The sequence below is a fragment of the Ptychodera flava genome, chromosome 18, assembly GCF_041260155.1.
Source record: "Ptychodera flava strain L36383 chromosome 18, AS_Pfla_20210202, whole genome shotgun sequence".
Lineage (NCBI taxonomy): Eukaryota > Metazoa > Hemichordata > Enteropneusta > Ptychoderidae > Ptychodera > Ptychodera flava.
The window spans coordinates 8,981,320-9,002,229 of record NC_091945.1 but is presented as its reverse complement, the minus strand read 5'-3'; the positions used below and the strand labels follow the sequence as shown (position 1 = coordinate 9,002,229).

At 40.2% G+C, this 20,910-nt stretch overlaps 2 long non-coding RNA genes across 2 annotated transcripts; both read left to right on the top strand.

Annotated features, from left to right (window-relative positions):
• Positions 1-1,961: 1,961 nt before the first annotated feature.
• LOC139117781 (uncharacterized) lies at positions 1,962-4,496 on the top strand. The gene is made up of 3 exons (XR_011548578.1): positions 1,962-2,043; positions 3,177-3,288; positions 3,791-4,496. It is a non-coding gene; the product is annotated as an uncharacterized lncRNA (long non-coding RNA).
• A 3,412-nt stretch (positions 4,497-7,908) lies between these two features.
• Positions 7,909-16,345, top strand: LOC139116778 (uncharacterized). The gene is made up of 3 exons (XR_011548376.1): positions 7,909-8,033; positions 9,538-9,765; positions 12,950-16,345. It is a non-coding gene; the product is annotated as an uncharacterized lncRNA (long non-coding RNA).
• Positions 16,346-20,910: the final 4,565 nt, after the last annotated feature.

Genomic DNA, 20,910 nt, shown 5'->3' with positions numbered 1-20,910 from the left:
AACCCGGGTATACTGAAGCAGCTCGGCTATAGGATTCTGAGATCTGGTGGAAGATCTGGTGATGGAGTCAATGAGGGGAGTTTACGAGAGATGGCAAATGTGACATTCCGCGTCTGAAGACGAGATTCGGAACAAAGATAATAATCAGATAATCAAACTCTACACTGCTAAATAAAGATATTGTTCAAGCTATAGCCAACTATGTGGAAGTTTTGCCGTAAAAAGTCATGTAACCATTCGTTGGCCGTCGCGTTTGGAAGAAACCACTCATTCACAACACAACACACACTTGCAGTTCATGAACTTGATAGAGATTTTATTATAATCTTCTGAGCAGTAAATGAAACCAAAAGTGTAGCTTAAAGAAATATCTTTATTAAGCTTTACTCCACTGTCTATGTAGAAGTATAAGATATTACCCCGAATATTATTATCTGTATTCGTTTTCAAGTAACAAGCCGCCACCCCTATAATAATAATTCTACCCCAGATAAGCCTTATGGCAACATGACCCCAAGTGCATTAAGTGTCTGCAGCTGACTGAAATGAAATACGATATCACTGACAAGTTAAACAAAGTCGCTCGCAAATTACCAAGTGAATTCACCATATGGCTAACAATACAGCAAGGTGATTTGCTGATTAGATGTCCCATTTCCAGTCACCACCGCAGTAAAATTTCTCAGAAGTACGCTCGAGATCGGTGATATGTCTGACTTATGGATATGTTTAATTGACATGATTAGGTATCGTGTGAAAATATATAGTTGGTGGGGGATTACACTATTATATGGACGTATATTTTTGATCGTTCCGTTTACGATACAGACAGAACTTGCCATCGTTGAGATTAAATGTTACATCCGAGAAGTTTGTCATTTTCAGGTTTGTGCCGATTGTGACATTAACGCCAAGGTCAATGAATACCCTGATTTTCTTTTACTTCTTTTGCTGACTGCAGCATTCTTGCATGAGTACACACAGCCCTGTCTCCGATCTACCGTTCTTTGCTGCAAAAGAGCACAGTTTTCGAAAGGGCATTTCAAATAGCTACACAAGCTGCAACACTCGCGGAGCCGTTTTGCCGACGACAATACCTATTCACAGCCTCTCTCACAGTGACCTATTGCCTAAAAGGATTTCTTTTCGTCTCTTTTGTACCTCCCTGTAGACTTGTCCATAGAATGTTGGCAGTACTCGTGATGTGCTCGTTTTGACTCGTTGCTGCGCAACTCGTCAAATCCGGACACATCACTCGAATACGACACGGAGTCCCCCAAACTTTGTGCAATAACCCCTAAATTTTAACAAATATAAAGGTATGTAAACTTTTCCTCATATTTTGTGAAAGCTTACTTTAGACAATTCTCCTTATGAATTGATAATACCATTCTTGGGCCAACTTCCGACGGTTTAACTGTAGAGGGCCATATTGTCTCAAATTTAAAATGGCCACGAGACACTGTTTGAAAGCGTATCGGGCAAATGTAAGTAAGAATTTTGATTAAACCGAGATGTTAACCCCTATTTTCTCCGTTGTATTTAGCAAGACCCCTGTCTGCAATACTTTAAAAAGAAATATCATTTTCCCGAAAATTGTTCTGCCTTACTAGTATGCTGAATAGGTAGAAGACAGAAATCTGTACTCGCTGATACAAAAAAAATTAAAAACAGAGACACAATTTTCGGAAGTATAATTTCTTTGTCTTGCCATGACAATTGAATCGCGTAAGGAATAGACAGACATACAAAAAGTTTAACAGCTCCCATACCAGTCGTAGAAACATAAGTATCAAATACATCTTGACGAAGCCACGTGATGAAAAGGAAGATCAGAAAAAAGAGCATGACATTGATCTCATGGTCATTGTCACACTTTGGGTGCTGGAACAGCACACAGCTCCGCCATCTTTGTGGCGGCGCTCTAATGTTACTACGTCACACTCAGTATCGAAATCCTGTTAAGGCCATTTTGCTGCGTTGATCAGGTGCTACGGTATGAGTATCGGATTATTCGTGCTGCAAAACGTCGGAATCTCGAAGGTAAGATATCATAGATCAAAAATGTACCGTAGCACATTTGTGAAATTAGTGCTCAATTGACTTGTGTGATTTATTCATAGCCACTATTATCATGAATACCAGACACGTTCTTATTTTAATATAAGACGGTGTGACATTGGACTAAGAGTGACATACTTTCAAATTAGCACTTGAAATGTATTGCATAAAGCACAATTGTAAGTAAATATAAATCTGACAGTGAATGTGTGAATCTCAGAAATTGAATGTACGTTTTTGAATAGAGTCGTTGAGAGCGACTGACAATGTGGTTTACCAAATACGCCGATCACAATGGCGATGTGACCTCACAGACGCCCACCGCGCACCGAATATCTGTTGCAAGAAGTTTACACCGAGACCTGGTCGACAGTGTTCAGGGTCAAGTTGATGCAGTTATTTGCTGTGCTAAGAAACCATGCCTTAAAAGTTCAAAAGTCGAAACCTGTCACCTTTTCGTCCATAACCAAAACAAAGTGAAGTTTACAGTTGACCCTGTATTCCGACTTTGAGTCCTTAGAAACAGCCGAGAAAAAAGGATCTCGGGAGGTCACTGTACACATAAAACCTTGAGATCATCGACAATGCTGTGTGAATGTTTCTGTGCTCTTGACGGAGTAGAAGCAAGACTTACTCGAATACTTTTTATTCTTCTCCGTACTACTGGTAAAGCAGTGAATTCGGATAGTTTTCAATCGGATTCGAACCCACAACATACGGCATCAGTCGCCTAGCTGAGAGGCCACAGACAGAACCACTCGGCTAAATCTCCACTCCCAAAAAAGAGTGGTTCAATAGCCGGCTAAGTTGTTACATTTTTCTGACTGAGATCGCTCAACACGTTGTAGAGTTCGTGAAGCACTCACGCACGCATGCTCACTATCATACATCGCACATACACACTATATCGAAGCGAAGAAACGAATTTCATCGCTTTAACTGGGCGAACGATAACCTCGGGGACAATTCTGTCCACCAGCAGTGTTACCTACCCAGGGTAGAAAATTCGGATAGTTTTCAATCGGATTCGAACCCACAACATACGGCATCAGAATGAATGTTGGTTTGTATATGGAAGCGAAACAGTTTGAAGCGCTGTTTGTTTGTCATTACAGTTCATCACATGACGTTATAGTCACTCAACGATGGATGGTAAATTTTCTTCGGATGTAAAGACTACCTATTTCCACTTAAGTGATTTTTTGTTCCTTGATCCGGAGAAGACAGGTTAGTCGTATTGGGATTATTTTTGAAACAAAATTGTGTACTGAAGCTCCGTGTGATGACGAAAAATCCCTCAGTCGCTCGTTTGCTTTGATATCTATTCACCAAATTTACGTCGTGATATTAAAAGGCCGTAGGTTAAATAAAATCATAAAATTGAATGCGAAATAAAGACTTGCAAAATGTGATTTACAGAGAAGTATACAGGTGCACCGGGTCGATGAACATCTCCACGTGTCAAAGCAGGATTTTAGACATCAAAGTCAAATCGATTATTATTTGCCTTGTTGTTGCACTACTTCCCGTTGATCCCTTGTAGTTTTACTTTTCCGTTGATCCCTTGTAGTTTTACTTTTCCGGCAACTTCGCATATTTTCAGACTAAGGCAGCAACCGTTTGATTTTCCATCGGCTGCCCTTGCTTGTCGTAAAAGTAGAGAATTTCATGTATACTGGACAGTTGAAGAGAATTATCTCCTACACATGACCGTTTGGACCGTTTTCAGGTAAAATTGGTGTTTTTAAATTGGCCAAGGTCTTTGGCGAAGCAGGACGATCGACATGGTTGTACGACAGCAATAGTTTAGCATCTGCTCTAAGAAACGGGCATACGCTCTTCGTGCGGGCGCAAAGTTTCGAATTTTCTCCGGCATTTTACACCGATTTCTCGACAAAGGTGCCAATGTTTTTGTCACTCGTATAATTCATGTTGGTAGAACGTCCATGGTACAAAGACGTGAGCTCAGAATCAAAAGAACTGGAACAGTGGTCGCGACAATGCTTGCACAATTTGTTATATCAATTCATACTTGGACGAGACACAATGTCAAAGACCACAAGTTCATGTACACTTCTCAAAGTCCCCAACGGAAGATGCAGAAATTTATCGCTATCCAGTGGTCGTGTCAACGAAGGACATCGATGAAAATCGTCATACGAGCAATATATCTTACATCAAATACTGTATCGATTGTGTAATGTTTGGAGCCCGTGAACGAGCATACTCTGTCATTCAGGGCAACCTTTCTGACTATCCCATCACAAATTTGTCACTTCAGTTTGTCAGCGAATCGGATCTCAATGACAAGTTGACTGTGACGTCATGGGCAGACAGCAAGGCCACACAAGATACATTTGGGAATACAAAAAGACGAGCGGGAGGTTGCTCAGTGCACTGTAGAAGTCGATGTAAATAGGGCACAATCTTTGGTGTCAAACCAAGTAACGTCTTACCTCAAACGATCTATAAGCTCAGAGATTACATAATTGACCTTAGATAACCTGTAAACCTGGAAGACGGTGTTCTGAACCATAGTATGTATTTTGTAGAAATACTAATTGACTCAACCCTATAGATGTCTGAAATTATGTCAATGTTTTCGTTATCTATTTTCTATTTGAGTTTTTGAAGCCTATATTCACTGTTTTTCAAGAAAATCTTCTATAGATGATGTGCAAAAGAATTAACTTCTCAATCATTTATGATATGTAATTGGCAAATGCAACACTCTTGGACTTGCATTTGGGCCGTCAAGGAGATCATATTTGCTCTTGTCTCAATCCGTGTGCTTCGTTCGAAATGACAATATTACTCTAATAGGAGACAACACTGAATGAAATTACTCACTTGCTGTTCCCCATGTATCGAAGATGTTCCGTGTAAAATTAGCCAATCGTTTGGCTTGATTAGCCTTAAAAATCCTCCATGTTTGGCAGGGCATATTAACATCTCTATTCTTCTCTATTACGTCGCCATCGCATTGAACAGCACTAGCCGTTATACTAATTCATCAATTGATTGATTGATTGATCAATCTGTTGTTTTGGCACTGTGTGGAAACAGCCCCTGAGCGTTATTTGAGACCACCTCTGGTACATCGCTTGCTCACAGTCAAAACTGTTCTTACTTTCTCTTAATTCTTAGGTAAACTAGATCCTGTCAGATTACTCTTGGTTATAAGACAAGCAGGGGAATCGGGATGGTTAATGCATGACAGGTATGGTTTAGCAGCTGCTGTCAGAAAGGGTGATGCTCTCATCATGATAGCGAATTGTGTCGATATCTATCCGTCATTCTACGCCAACACAGATGCCAGTTCTATGTGATACCTACATCATGCAATTGGGAAAAACATCACTTGTGACTAAGACTGACCTTAAAATCAAAGATACCAAAGGAATAGTGGCGGCAGCATTGGCCAATTTGTTTTTGTTAACTCTGCAACTCGACAACCAAAGCGCTTGCCGGAAAGCTTTGCAAAAGTTTATATGGAGAAAACAAAGTTGAAAAGTCGAACATTCATGTTCAGTTTTCAAGATTACCACCCAGTGATAGCAAACTGTATTGTTACAAGATAGTTGTATCTCCTAGCGATATTGATCAGTATAATCATGTCGATAAAACATCCTCTATCAAGTACTGTATGGATTGCGCCTAGTTCGGAGCACTTGAACGAGCATACTCTCTCATCAAGGGCAAACTCGCTGACTATCCAATTACTCGCATGACATATTTGATTTTCAACGAGTCAGTGTTTAACGATGAACTTATGGTTACTGCATGGGAAGACAAAGCAAAGCCTTTCCAGATACATTTTACCATCCACAAGCAAGACAAGGACATTATGCAATGCACTTTCACATTAAATGTGTGATCTTTAGGATCAAACTTGTAAACCGAACAAGGAGTCATATGCTCATCTGGTCAGGTGAGTATGTCACCATTTTCAAAATTAAAACAAAGATCCATTTGACTGATGGCAAATTATGATCATTTTTCAATGACTCTCTGATCACATTTGATGAGAATAAGGACAAACTGTTCTTCGACTTTCTTTGAAAATCTTTCTGTAGTATGAAAGTCTACCATAAACGACTCTGTGTCAATTCTCATCGTCTGTTACATTGTATACCATGGAAGTCAATTTATTAAGAATCGAACTTGTATCCATGTAGATGTACATATGAACGAACAAAGCACTTGACAGGTGATCAAATAGATAATATGCAGTAGCGAATACTTGAGGTCTATATATGGAAAAGTTAATATCCACATAACAACATTTAACTAATATGTGTTGGTTTTTGCTTTTATCATATACCCATGCCCATATTGCTACATCCTAGTGACGTTCACCGTAAAATATCAGCCGTGATATTTCACGGTAAACGTCGAGATATGCACGATGAACGTCATCAGTTTTAGAGTTTTCCCGAACTACATTAGCAGTTTGTTGGTAAACAACGTAAACAACAAAATGGCTGCCGCTCCCCGCCTGCGAAGCGATGTCGCCGACGTAAAAATTTGAAGGGCTTCGAGGAACACGAGTATTTCTGGTTGCAAAATACGGAAATAACATGTCGAGTCTTGAAACGTTTTCCCATTGTATTTTTTTTGCAGTTCTAGCAAACATTCTGCCGTCCGCACGGCGCCGGCATGGTCTCCCCCGAACAGCTAACAGGTAGTGAGCGCGTGGCGTGACAGCGATGTCGCGCGCGCGACGACTGTTGACATGGCAACTCTCAGGGTAAACTAACAAAATGGCGTCCCCTCTCCGCGCGAGCTCCGTGCCGTACGACGATCGAAATTAGGATAGATTTAAAGCTGAGCACAGTTTTTGATCGGTTACAATTGTTATAGCATATTGCACTTAAGAAGTTCCTACTGTATGACGATTTTTGTATCCCGGTGTCTTTCTTCTTGGCTTTCATTGAGATATGGACGACTTGCAGCGATGTTGACAGCTTCGTCGTATCTCTTTATGAATGAAGCCTCTTCACATAAACATTCTGATATTTATGCGCAAGGCGTAATAAAGTAAAGCCCTAAATTTAAGGTTTTTCGTTCTATGAGTAAAATTATGGGCATCGGTATATGATAAATCGGTTATTACCCAATATCGCCTGTTCCTGTGTCGTATGAGCATGAGTGTCATTTGTGCTGCGTCAGACACGAGACGTGTAACAATTTCTCGACCAGCTGAGTTCTTGGTCAAGTCTTAAACCTAAACAGGTAGCAGAAGATCCTTTGATTGCAGTGCTTTGATTGGAAAGAACTTTTATGTGATTTGGTATTTTCTTTAGTTGTTGCCTAGTACCGAAGAGCATGTATTGATATTTCGAAATGTTGGGTTTCAGAGAATTGGAATGGAACCAAGTAGTTAGATGATGAATTTCTGTTCCAGATCATCGTGAAGGTTGTCAATATCAGAAATTGTGGACGCTTTGAGGATGTTTATGTCATCAGCAAACCGTTGCACATCATTCATTTGTCAAGAGTTAACTCATATTAGAATTCGGCGTGTTGATTCCATTTCCATAGAAACAAAGTTTACAAAAAATTGAAAATAATAAGATGATAATGGTATTTAACAAGACAAGAACAAGCGAATTTCTATGCCTGGGAAAGTGGAAATCTATTGTAAGGCCGATATTTTGTTGCCATTAAATCTTGGATAGTCGATCGAAGGCCGGAAATAAAATACGAAGATAATTTGGAGACTTTGTATGAGAAACCATATAAACACCACAGCTGCAGAAATGTGGTAGTAATGAACGGGTAAACGCTCACGCCACAATATGTTGGTGGCGCTGTTGCAAATTGCCCCGGCTCCCCATGGAGCACGAGTGCACTTTGCAAGTAATCGCCGGAAGTCATATCAAACCGGGGCAAGCGAAGAACTCAGCCGATCTAACACTTATAGGTTGAAACGATTGGGTTCACGGTCGATGCTGTACAAAAACCGCCAGGTAAGAGAACCTTGATACCCGGCGCTGATCGCAGCGTTTAACGATGGCCATTTTCCCTTAAACGGTCGGTCGACTTGACTCACTACATTACATACTCTAAATCACGAACTTGGCACATAATTTATAATTTGTACGATGCTTTAGCAATTGCCGAAAGTAGAGAGAAGCTGAATCGTTGAGACAAAGTCTTGTTGCTTAATCGTTGAATTTCAATAGCTGAATGTCAGTATTCAAAGATCGATTAAAATTACGACGTGACCTCAATTGGCCTTATGCAACGACGCCATCAACCTAAAGTGTCGCCATGTTCTGTGGAGTGTCCGGACAGAAAAGGTAGCGTATATTGAGAAGGTAATGACACAGTGCCGTGCAATATTCCGTCAACGGAATTCAAATCGTAGTCTTAGAGGTTGATATCGTTTGTTTTCAGACAATAACATGAGGGGACAATTTAATGTATTAGGGACTGGACAGAAATTACAGGAGGGGAGGGCCAGTGATTTTCAAAATGATGCTGAGCGGAAATTGTGACCCTTTAAAAATGTTTGCGACAGACTAAGTGGCCGCTAGAACTAGCTGCGATGCCAATAAGCTTAAAACAGCTCTGTAGTTCAGCTTGAAGGTAGCCACAATAATCTTAACAACTGAACCTTCGCATTGTTAGCGCAGACAATTAGTAATGTATGGTGCACGGTCGCGTATTGGCAGAGACTGGGTCAATTCAATTTAAATGTAGAGGATGAATAGCGTCGTAGCGTGAGTGTCTCACTGGCACAACGTCCTGTGCTCAGCTTGACACTGCAGCTATTAGCTATCAGTCAGGTGATAGCGACCTCTCAAAACTGGGCTCGGTGGTTCACGGTTTGCCGGATATGACCCAAAGTAGAGACATCAGTCAAAAAAGGGAATGGACGCTTGACCTGGCATGGGCGATGATGCGGAGGAATACGATTTATCGGAAAAAATATAGTTTTCTCATTGTCATAGACTATCATTTATGGTTAATCAGCATTTTCAATGAAGTCCAAAAATCACGTTTCTTGTACACACATGCACTATTTACCTCCCAATTCAAGCAAAGTACATTTACATAAATTATCAAAGATACATAAATGTACAGATATAGCTTGTTTCAATGGGGATGTGTTTATAGTTTGCTCAATAGACTTCCATTCATTTTGATTTGATATTTTGGACAAAGCACAATGTCGCCCACATCTTGCCTTCAAGTAGTTGCGCAAAGAGTGGTGACCCTCCCCAAAAGGCATGTGTGGAATTTCACTACCCTTCAAAAGTGCTTGCATGAAAAATTGCGACCCACTATGCCCCCCCCCCAAGAAATACTCGCTTCCCCATGTAATTTCTATCCAGTCTCTTAGTCGTAGACAAAAATTTTCTTTTCCTCTATCGTGTAACTGATCATGCAGGCGTGACATTCAGGGTACAGTTCAAAGATCAACTTCATCATTACCCTTCGATCAAAGTTCATTCTGTTTGTACACAGCTTCAGAAACTTTGTCAGGACGACACTGTACTGGTAGCCTGCCATGATTGTGGTCATCTACATGCGCCGAGTGACACGGACATCTTTACACAAATCTGTTTCCATATATTAGAGTTTGTTATCCGACTTAATCAAAGCAACCAACGATGGATTGTACATTTTCACCAAATGGCCAGGTATCTTATTGCCATCTTGATGACTGCTTGTCCTTTGACCCTAAGAATACAGGTAAGTCGTTTCAAGGTCATTTCAACAGCCTTGACTTGTCCATAAGCGTGAGGAACTCCGATCATGTCCAGACGAGTAAAATTCTTTTTGACTATTTTTGCAATCATGATTATGACTATATTTTCAATTACGCGTACCTCATGAACAATATAAATGACGACCGGGTTGCGTAAGGCCTAAGAATTGATGTTAGGGTATTCTACAGTTGAGAGCGACATGAAGGTAGAGGATAGCGTTACCAGCTTACAAGCTATTATAATCACAAATATGCACACATATACACACACACGCACGCACGCACCAGGTACACTAATACATATGCTTGCTTTCATTTCTTTCTTTTAAAGAAAACATAATATTGAACGGAACAATTTGGTGAATACCATTTAAAGTGGCACTCCCACTTGGCAACACTTTTAAAACACATTTTTTAGTGCCAACGGCACAGGCGCTTGGCACATTGCTGGGATAATAATCGTATTTAATATGAGAATGTCTATATACGACTTGATTATTCAATAAAAGAATCACCGTACGCGATATTAGTGTAGGCCTATAGGCCTACATATTGACTGGCATTGTACCTATGGCTGCCTGGCTCGGGCCCAGCGAACGCACTGCATAATCATCAATGTGTAGAATGTCTACATGACTTAATTATTTAATAAAGAATAACGGTACGTGATATTACTGTACATGTCAGCGAGCTTAACCGAGCGGCTGTAGAGCTCTGCAGGGCTTGGGCCCGGCTTTGGCCCGTTGTTCACTGCTGCAAAGACAGGAAGGAAGGTGTGAAAGCTTTTCATCGCCTGATTTCATAAATCAGCGAAATTCACGAACTCTGAGCGTTTCCGGTGATAAAAACTGGTCAACGGTCAGATGGTTGCATAAACAATCGATCGACTGGCCTCTTTTGCCTAAAATCATACCTTACCCTATGCTACTGGCGAGAAATCGTCCTGAAATCGGCTGGGCACACCAACCCAGCGCCGGCCATTTTGAATAAGCTGCATGCAATGTACGCGTCCAATGAGAGAAGAGCAATGACGTCATCTGTCAAGGGTTCTATGCAGGCGCGCATACATTGCATGCAGCTTATTCAAAATGGCCGGCGCTGGGTTGGTGTGCCCAGCCGATTTCAGGACGATTTCTCGCCAGTAGCATAGGGTAAGGTACGATTTTAGGCAAAAGAGGCCAGTCGATCGATTTTTTATGCAACCATCTGACCGTTGACCAGTTTTTATCACCGGAAACGCTCAGAGTTCGTGAATTTCGCTGATTTATGAAATCGGACGGTGAAAAGCTTTCACACCTTTCCTTCCTGTCTATGCAGCAGTGGACAACGAGCCAAAGCCGGGCCCAAGCCCTGCAGAGCTCTACAGCCGACATGTACAGTAATATCACGTACCGTTATTCTTTAAATAAATAAATAATCAAGTCATGTAGACATTCTACACATTGATGATTATGCAGTGCGTTCGCCGGGCCCGAGCCAGGCAGCCATAGCCATTCGCCAGGCAACATGTAGGCCTATAGGCCTACACTAATATCGCGTACGGTGATTCTTTTATTTAATAATCAAGTTCATATAGACATTCTACATATTAAATACGATTATTATCCAGCAATGTGCCAAGCGCCTGTGGCCAACGGTCGATATTTGACGTGGCGAATGCGCGCGGATCGCGAGATATCGATAAAAACATGTCTTCAAAAAGTAAAAGTTTGAATTCCGGTGGCCCACCTAAATTCAGCTTTCGAACATCGAACGTTCGGCACTGGGGCCATTGTCAACTAAGCTATGGAGTACGAGTCTACACTGACGCTGCTGTACGCCACAGTACCACTTGCCTCGGTGTTCGGTCATGCCCCGTGGGAGAAAGCTGAGTCTATAACTGACTTGGTGATAAAACAAAAAACAATTTTTGCTGATTCCACCAGAATTCGCATAGGTGACTAGCCCAGTTACGTGCGGTTGATACATAGCGGCCACCGCGTGGTATGCATAGACGCATACCACGCGCGCGGCGAACCACACGTACTGTGTGGCAGACGACAAAATGTAGTCATCGGAGGCGGCTAATATTTAAACGTAAAAACTGATGTTTATGTGGTATTGGTTAAAAATATAATACAACTGATTTAGAATAATGAAAACGACAAAAGCTAAGAAGAAGTTTTCAAAAACTGACCTGTGGTAAAGGCATAATGCTGTATATAAAGTCTTCGCAGTGGGAGGTAAAATTGCGTCGTTCGAACTTATTATGGACTCCCTAGAATATCGTCAATCAGCACAACAACAAACCTTCGGGGGATTTCGTGTCATAATCAGAAACGATCGTAAAACTTCGGGATGTGAAAAATACGCTCGGGAAATGACATGTTTTTATCGATATCTCACGATCCGCGCGCAGTCGCCACGTCAAATATCGACCGTTGGCATTAAAAAAATGTGTTTTAAAAATGTTACCTAACTGTAGCTGTTTGCTGTGGTTCTGTAGTCTGTAAACTTCATCGCACTGCTACTGAATTTATGAATTTCTGAATTCCATGACCGAAAGATTCATTTGGAGGACATGAATTTCAGAGAAATGCTTTTTGAAACACTTTTCGAGCAGCAATCAGGGCACTGTTCGTCATCAATTCGTCATAATACACCCTTTTATGAAGCTAAATCATTAAAGCCAGCCATCACAGCTTTTTACTTCCAGCTTGTTTAGAGAGTCATTTCCAGACAAGATGAGACATACTGCATTCATCTATGGAGTCACGGGCTGAGCTGTTTACTTTGCTGTGAGAACAACGTTTTCTAAATCGCAATATATAGATGACTTGTGAGGACACAGAATCAGAATGTTATTGTATATCAACTTGCATTCTCCAATTAAAACATGTGTTTCAAGTAAAAGATCTCTGAAATTTTGGCCATGCAACATTAGTATACATTGGTCAGCGGAGCTGCTATCCAGACAACACATTCTGCTGGTGATACTCCTTAGCGTACATACAATATATTGTATGCCTAATATGTATTGAATGCAACGGATATGAAAGGTACCCTCAGGTCTCATACATTGGTTTAATGTTCAAATTTGCGTGACCTTGCTTCTACTGCTCGAACAGACGACTTCCATGGTTTTTCGAACACCATTTTCTTTCAACACTGATATTTGATTCATTTCAGGCAAACTGGACGTATTAGGTTTGGCTGAGATATTTAGAGAAACCGGTCTATTTGTATGGAGGCATACTGACAACAAGTTAACGGCTGCTATTCCGGATGGTCAGGAGTTTTTCGTTTTGGCACACAGATTTGAAATTTCTCCGGTATTCTACACCAGCCTCTCAACAAAACTGCCGGCAGTGGTCGTTTCCCGCATTGTGCATGTTGGCAGAACCTCTATGGTACAACAGAAAGAACTCAAAATAAAAATCACCGGAGAAGTCGTGGCGACATTGCATACACTAGGCGTTGTAGTTAGTCTTCGGTCACGACAACCTGTACCCTTACCCGAAAGCTTTGTACGTACTTGTTCCGACGAAATAAAAGGTCAAAGGCCAATAGTTCATGTTCAGTTTTCAAGAATTCCACCCAAAGGCAGTGAAGTCTATCAGTATATGACGGTCGTGTCCATGAAGGACATAGATCATAATCGCCATACGAGCACTGCATCTTACTTGAAGTACTGTATTGATTGCGCCGAGCACGGAGCCAGTGAGGGAGCGTATCGTGTCTTTCAGAGCGAATTCTCTGACTATCAAATCTCAGAATTGTCTCTTCGGTTTTTCAGCGAATCAATGGTAAATGATAAACTAGTTGTGACGTCATGGGAAGACATTGTAATACCGAACAAGGTACATTTTATCATTGCACGCGACGGACGGGACCTTGCACAGTGCAGCATAAGGTTCGGTAGAGGAATTGTAAAGCCACGGTTGTAATTACATTTGAAAAGGTTATTCGTGGTTTTTTTAATCCAGATAATAACATTGTCTTAATAATTGCAACTCCGGACTATTGGACCTGTATGAGTGAAAATTTGTCTAATTCTTTCCCAAATGCATCACAAGGCACTGGTCATCTGCTTGCAAAAGTTCATCGACCCGTGCAGAACAATGATCAAAGAAGCGAGTGGACTCGGACCTTGATGAAATTTTGAAAAATATTGATCATGGGTTTCTTAATGGCGTGATTCTACTTGACCTGTCCAAGGCCTTTGACCTTATTGATCATGACCTTTTATTGAAAAAGTTATCTTTGTACGGATTATCTGAATGAAATGTTAACTGGTTTAACTCTTATCGAGATCTGACAAATCGCCAGCAAGTTGTTCACTACATGAGTAGTATTTCTGTTATACATGATGTTGCAGTAGGCGTTCCACAATGCTCAATTTTAGGCCTCTTTTATTCATGATTTTTATGAACGACATGTCTTTATTTGTTGATTCTTCTACCTTACATATGTATGCAGATGACCAAACAATGTTTGTAAAGGGTAAATGCATTAGTGATGTTAAGGATGCAATACGAAAAGATATCACTCCTATTTCAAATTGGATTACTACGATATATACAATCATATGTGAATTAATGCCAGAAATCAAAATACCTTATGATTACAACCCATTCTAAGCGCAGTCGTTTGAATGAAACTCACAGTTCATTATCTGTACAGGTTACTGACACTTTTATTCCTCAAGTACAATGTGGTGGAATTTTAGGGGTAACACTTGATGAAACGTTATCATGGAACGTCCATATAGATAGTTTATGCAAAAAACTTAGTCAACAAATTGGTTTACTGCGCAGATTACGTCGATATATCCCTTTTGATCGTCGTATTATCTTATATCATGGTCTCATACAGAGTATTTTAGATTATTGTTGTGTTGTTTGGGGTAATGCAACGGCAAATAATCTTGACAAAGTTTATACTCTTCAAAAACGGGCGTTACGCACACTTTTTGAGTTATCAATTGATTTTCCCTCAAATGCTTTATTTTCTACATTCAATGTTATGTCGATTAGACAAAGAATTTTTTATTTCATGGCACTTTAAGTTTCAAATGTATGAATGGTTATGCTCCACAATATTTATCTAATTTACTTACTCCACAAAGTAATGTTCACGCTCCACTGCACGTGAGAATTGTCATGTACCAAGATGTGTTCTAGGCACTGGACAACGTAGTTTTCATTTCCGTGCCACGAAAGTTTGGAATTCATTACCGATTGAAGTGAAAAATTTCACCAGTCTGTACACATTCAAATGTAGGGACCTTTCTCAACAGGGGAGGGGACCTCAGGTATAACCTGGCAGGGACCCATAGTTCAGCGATTAGGAAATCAATTTCACATCTCACCGCAGTGACAATTAGCTTTTAATATTTGTCCATTGCCGAAACAATTTCTCAGTGTATAGAAAATCAGACTCTACACATTAATGTTGTTTTTAAAAAGTCTGTCACTAATCAGTCTGTCCCTGGTTTACAGTTAAACGGTCTCATCTCAGGCACCTAGTATGAAAGTGATGAAAGTTCCTTAGACAAGGAGAATCATATGGTTTTCCTATCATGAAAACGACAATGCCTCTGTATTTTTTGCGATGACTATCACTGTGACAGAACTACAAATGTTATCAGTGGATATCATCCATAGAAAAATACTAACCATTGCCAATATTTGACATAATTGACGATTATCCTACGTACTTCTTACCTCTCAATGAATATACATAGAATCACAATGACTTTTGATGAAGCCTGAAAAATTAAGACCTCATTGGAAATATCGCGATCGAAGACATCTGTATCACAATTTCTGTGTCATTTAATTTAATCCTTACAATTAATTTATCAGTACTTTTTCTGCGAGATCTGTCATTTCTATACATATGTTCTTTCAAACGATGAATTTCACGTATCGGTAAATGTTGTAATTTTTTTTCGCTTTTTTCAAACTTTTCCATGGTGACCCCTGATTTTTATTCTTGATTTGGTAAGAGTATGGTTATAAGTTTTATTGAGGAATGTTCGAGAGAAATTTGAAGTCTTCACATTCGAGACCCATACTACCTTATTTAACAAGTCATTGTAAATGATATAGTCCCCTCTTGGCTAATAAATTTGGAAACATTTACGGAATCGTGGTAAAGTGAAATTGGTCAAAGGATATCCGGAAAATGACTGAGACATTATCTGTAACGCCCTCCCTTGTAGAGATTTTATCTCCAAGCATCCCTTACCTGGCCAAGGCGTGTGAAGGTTGGTTCAAGATCGTACGAGAAGGAGATAGCGTCATATTTTTGATTAATGATTTGTAAAAGTTGAATGAAAACAATCAAGAATTGGATATTGCATGGTGTGATCTTGTCTTATCTTAAGAAATAATCAAGGACTGGGACTAGCGGGAAATTTCCACGTGATGACCATTGTATATTGATGACAATGTTGTAGTTATGTAAGTTCAGAAAATGTATATAAGTTTCTAGAGAATGTACTCTGATGACTCAGACCTGAGACGCTGAACATTACGTTTGCCATCTTGCAATACAGATTTAATGTTGTGCTACAATCAACATCTTAGTGTGTTGACTTCAGTTACTGAAAGCATTACGATCCAGATTGGTACCTCAACTCGTAATTCCCCTAACTACGAGCGCAACAAGTTGGTGGAGAATCCGGGTAGCTGAAGCAGCACGGCTGTAGGATTCTGAGTCTGGTGGTAGAGTCAAAAAGCGACGAGTACGAGAGATGGCAAATGTGACATTCCACGTCTGAAGAAGGGATTCGGAACTAACAAAGATAATAATCAGATAATCAGACTCTACACTAATAAATAAAGATATTGTTCAACACACATGTGCAGTTCATGAACGTGATGGAGATTTTATTAAAATTTTCTGAGCAGTAAATGAGGCCAAACTGTAGCTTGAAGAAATATCTTTAACTTTACTCCACTGTTTATGTAGAAGTATAGGATATTATCCCGAATATTATTATCTTTATTCGTTTTTATTTCCATGAAGTAACGAGCTGCAGCAACATTCAAACTTTTCCCCACACAGAAACTGGGCAGTTTGGATTATTCATACTATCTTAATCCTACTGTTCGTAATGTTTATGTCGTAAACACATCTATCGCACATTTTAAACACCTTTCCCGGGTTCTTGAACCCGGTTGGTCAAAATCGGCTGTTCTGGCCTTTTTGATCACCCCTCTTAAAATGCTTGGATAGTTGACTTGGAATACAATTAACATTAAAAGTTTCATTAGCAATTAAGCCAAACACCGGAGACATCATGAGACACGAACAATCGCAACAACACCAATTCAAAGAAAAATCAAATTGGACTCCACGAACAGCAAAAAATACAAAAACCTGAAAGCTATCTGAAGCTGCTAAACTCGCACTTCTAGAGATACCCTTTCAAACAAGAAACAAAACATGTCGCGTGCCCAAAGAATCGCGATAAACCAGCTTGCAAACAGTAGACAAATTACCATAAAAACCATTCGACAAGGGTCGGGTTTTGTCTTTGTCAACACAAAAGATTACGTACACGAATGCGAAAGGCAATTACGCAACACTAAGTATTATACACAACTAGCCAGTGACGACACAGAACAAACAGTAAACAAAGTCAAGTACACGAACTATTAAACAAAATGTACGAGAACAAACACATCGATCATGATACTTGTAAGTATCTTGATCCAGAAAACATAAAATCCGTACCCCGCAGTGGTACTTATTGCCTAAAAATTCACAAACCTCGGCAAAATTCTAAAAGACACACTATTCAAAACAAATTTACTGAAGTAAAGAAACATAGAACAAACAAACTGAACCACAAAACGGACTCACAACGAGACCCAAACATTAATATACGTGCCTCGCAACTCGAAGAGCAAGACCACTAAAATGCATTAAAATAATTTTTCACAAACACAGACTAAGGAAAGAATCTACACTGCGACTGATGAGAAACCACACTCGGGTTTCGAAACGCAAGCGTCAAAGGGCCACTCTATCAACTCTGTAACACAATAGGTCCGGCTGCGTCTCGCCATAAGCTTTCCCCACACAAACAAAACATTACCAAACACACTGATCCAAACTTCCCTACAAATATCCGAGGCGAAACAAACATTTTTGTTAGCACAAACAATCGGATAAGAATGTTGGAACACAAACTCGACACAAAAACATTTTGGATAGTTAGGTGGGAGCCTCTTTCACACTTTTTACATTCATTGCTCTTCTGTGGGGGGTTGTCAACCTGATGTAATCGCAAATCCTCAGATTTCCATCTGATATAAGTATGTACGTAAACAAAAAAAGTAAACTCATGAATTTTAATAGACGGGGTGGCTATGACCAATTTTAAGCCAGATTGGTCACAGCCACCCCGTCTAAGTCTGTGTGGGGAAAAGTTGTCATGGCAACCCCTATACTGAATAATCCAAACCCAGATAAGCTTTATGGCAACACCCCCTCCCATGCATGAAATGTCTGCAGCCGACTGAAATGATAAACGATATCGCTGACAAGTTAACAAAGTCGCTCGCAAATTACCAAGTGAATTCATCATATGGTTGGCAATACAGCTAAGTAATTTGCTGATTAGATGTCCCATTTCCAGTCGCCACCGCAGTAAGATTTCTCAGAAGTACGCTCGATATCGATGATATGCCCGACTTATGGATATGTTTTTTGGCATGATTAGGTACTGTTTGAAAATATAGTTGGTTGGTGATTACACTATTATATGAGCGTATATATTTGGTCGTTCGGTTTACGATACAGCCAGAACTTGCCATCATTGAGATTAAATGTCACATCCGAGAAGTTTGTCATTTTCTGGTTTTTGCCGATTGTGACTTTAACGCCAAGGTCAATAAACACCGTGATTTTCTTTTACTTCTTTTGCTGACTGCAGCATTCTTGCATGAGCCCTGTCTTCGATATACCGTTCTTTGCTGCAAAAGAGCACATTTTTCGAAAGGGCATTTCAAATACCTACAAGCTGAAACAATCGTGGAGCCGTTAGCCGACGACTACTTATTCACAGTCTCTCTCACTGTGACCTATTGCCTAAAATGATTTGTTTTCGTCTCGTTTGTACCTCCATATAGACTTGTCCATAGACTGTTTTCAAACCGGATCTTGAACCGGGTCTCGAACTCACCATCCTCTGATAGTGAGTCTGTTACCCTATCCACTGGTCCACGGTGCCTACCATAATATTCTTTGGCCACTTTCCGACGATTCCACTGTAAAGGGGCACATTGTCTCACATTTAAAATGGCCATGGGACACAGTTTGAAACCGTATCGGGCAATTGCAATTAAGAATTTCGATTAAATCGAGATGTTAACCACCTTTTTTCCCCTTTGTATTTATCAAGACTCCTCTCTGCAAAACTTAAAAAAGAATATCGTTTTCCCATAAGTTATTCTGCCTTACTAGTATACCTTTGGGGAGAAGACAGAAATCTGTACTCGTTGATACAAAGAAAATAAGAACAGAGACACAATTTTCCAGTTGTACAATTTGGCCATGGTAATTGAATCGCGTAAGGCATAGACAGACATACAAAAGTTCAACAGCTACCGTACCGTCGTTGTTATTGTTGTTTAACTTCCCTTTATGACGGCGAATTTTTACAGTCGTAGAAACAAAGGTATCAAATACATCTTGACGAAGCCACGTGATGAAATGGAAGATCAGGAAAAGGAGCATGACATTGATCTCATGGTCATTGTCACACTTTAGGTGCTGGAACAGCACACAGCTCCGCCATCTTTGTGGCGGCGCTCTAATGTTACTACGTCACACTCAGTATCGAAATCCTGTTAAGGCCATTTTGCTGCGTTGATCAGGTGCTTCGGTATGAGTATCGGATTATTCGTGCCGCAAAACGTCGGAATCTCGAAGGTAAGATATCATAGATCAAAAATGTACCGTAGCACATTTGTGAAATTAGTGCTCAATTGACTTGTGTGATTTATTCATAGCCACTATTATCATGAATACCAGACACGTTCTTATTTATAATATAAGGCGGTGTGACATTGGACTAAGAGTGACATACTTTCAAATTAGCACTTGGAATGTATTGCATAAAGCAAAATTGTAAGTAAATATAAATCGGACAGTGAATGTGTGAATCTCAGAAATCGAATGTACGTTTTTGAATAGAGTCGTTGAGCGCGACTGCCAATGTGGTCTACCAAATACGCCGAGCACAATGGCGATGTGACCTCACAGACGCCCACCGCGCACCGAATATCTGTTGCAAGAAGTTTACACCGAGACCTGGTCGACAGTGTTCAGGGTCAAGTTGATGCAGTTATTTGCTGTGCTAAGAAACCATGCCTTAAAAGTTCAAAAGTCGAAACCTGTCACCTTTTCGTCCATAACCAAAACAAAGTGAAGTGTACAGCATGACCTTGTAGTCGGACTTTGAGTCCATAGAAGCAGACGTGAAAAAAGGATCCCGGGAGGTCACTGTACACATAAAACCTTGAGATCATCGACAATGCTGTGTGAATCTTTCTGTGTTCTGGACGGAGTAGAAGCAAGACGTACTCGAATGTACTTCTTATTCTTCTCCGTACTACTTGTAAAGCAGTGAATGTTATTTTGTATATGGAAGCGAGCTGGAAGCGCTGTTTGTTTATCATTACAGTTCATCACATGACGTTGTAGAGATATCACTCAACGATGGATGGTAAATTTTCTTCGAATGGAAAGACTACCTATTTCGACTTAAGTGATTTTTTGTTCCTTGATCCGGAGAAGACAGGTAAGTCGTATTGGGATTATTTTTGTAGCCAGATTGTGCACTGAAGCCCCGTCTGATGACGAAAAATCCCTGTCGCTCGTTTGCTTTGATATTTATTCACCAAATTTACGTCGTGATATTAAAAGGCCGTAGGTTAAAATTGAATGTTAAATAAAGACTTGCAAAATGTGATTTACAGAGAAGCATACAGGTGCACCGCGTCGAAAAACCTCTCCATGTGTCAAAGCCGGACTTTAGACATCAAAGTCTAGTCGATTATTTGCGTTGTTGTGGCTACCCTAGCTTGTCGTAAAAGTAGAGAATTTCATGTCTACCGGACAGTGAAAGATCA